Consider the following 1,173-nt stretch of genomic DNA (forward strand, 5'->3'; position numbering starts at 1 on the left):
CTGATAATTATTTCCAGACCTTTGGTTTATGTATGAAATATTCTCTCTTTGTTCCATTGTTAATTCAATACTGAGACAATCTTTTGTCAAATGTGGTCCTCCACACTGCTCACAACTAATTCGTATTGAGTGGATATCCTTAGTCATCTTTTCCATTCGTCTCTCGACAGCATCTATCTTTGCGGAAATGGAATCTAAGTCATGGCTAGAATCGGCTCTGGCTGCTTTAGATGATCTAACGATATCTTTTTCTTGGTGCCACTCATGTGAGTGGGAAGCAGTGTTATCAATAATTTTGTAAGCATCAGTTTCTGTTTTCTTCATAATGGAACCACCAGCTGCTATATCGATGTCTTTTCTTGTAGTGATGTCGCATCCTTGGTAGAATATTTGTACTATTTGACAGGTGTCTAAACCATGTTGCGGACATCCTTTTAATAACTTTTCAAATCTTGTCCACGCCTCATATAGAGTTTCATTCGGTTTCTGTGTGAACGTAACAATTTCTCCTTGAAGTCTTACGGCTTTAGATGCCAGAAAGAATTGTTTAAGAAATTTTTCAACTAAAACGTCCCATGTATCAATCGCCCCTTCAGGTAACGATTCCAACCAATCTTTGGCTTCTCCCTTTAAAGTCCAGGGAAATAACATGAGATATATGTAGCGACCCCGACAAATCGTCAAGTGACGGCGTCGGCTACGTGGGTCCCATTACCTGATTATAAGTCTTTAAGATAACGTTTGACCAAAATATGTCGCCTTCATTTCAAAATAAAGATTGTTTCAAAGTTTACAAGAATTGTTCAACCAAAAGTTAAGTTACAACGTTATAAGTACGATTGAAATCCAGGCGACACAGTTTAAAGTAAAGTCAAAAGACGCTCCATGAAAAGCATGTATACTCGACATCCAATGCAAGTATCAAATAATGAGCGGAAGCATGTATCACATATCGTGCAAGACCTGAGAAAAACATAGAAATCTGTCAACGAAAACGTTTGTGAAATCATAGGTTTAGTAAGTAAATTGTATTGAACCACAAGGTTCTTTAAGAATTGCTCAACCAGAATCGTTCACATTCCAAAATAGTATTTGTATCACGAGCACCCAATTATCAAGGCTTAACCGAATCTTCCCTCTGAATTTTGAATTTAGTGTTAGAACTTACACTAT

At 37.2% G+C, this 1,173-nt stretch overlaps 1 non-coding gene across 1 annotated transcript; it reads left to right on the forward strand.

The window, feature by feature from the left end:
- The first annotated feature begins 412 nt into the window (after positions 1 to 412).
- On the forward strand, positions 413 to 519 carry LOC139869892 (small nucleolar RNA R71). The gene has a single exon (XR_011766471.1). It is a non-coding gene; the product is annotated as a small nucleolar RNA R71 (small nucleolar RNA).
- The last annotated feature ends 654 nt before the right edge of the window (positions 520 to 1,173 follow it).

This window comes from Rutidosis leptorrhynchoides, chromosome 9, assembly GCF_046630445.1.
Source record: "Rutidosis leptorrhynchoides isolate AG116_Rl617_1_P2 chromosome 9, CSIRO_AGI_Rlap_v1, whole genome shotgun sequence".
NCBI lineage: Eukaryota > Viridiplantae > Streptophyta > Magnoliopsida > Asterales > Asteraceae > Rutidosis > Rutidosis leptorrhynchoides.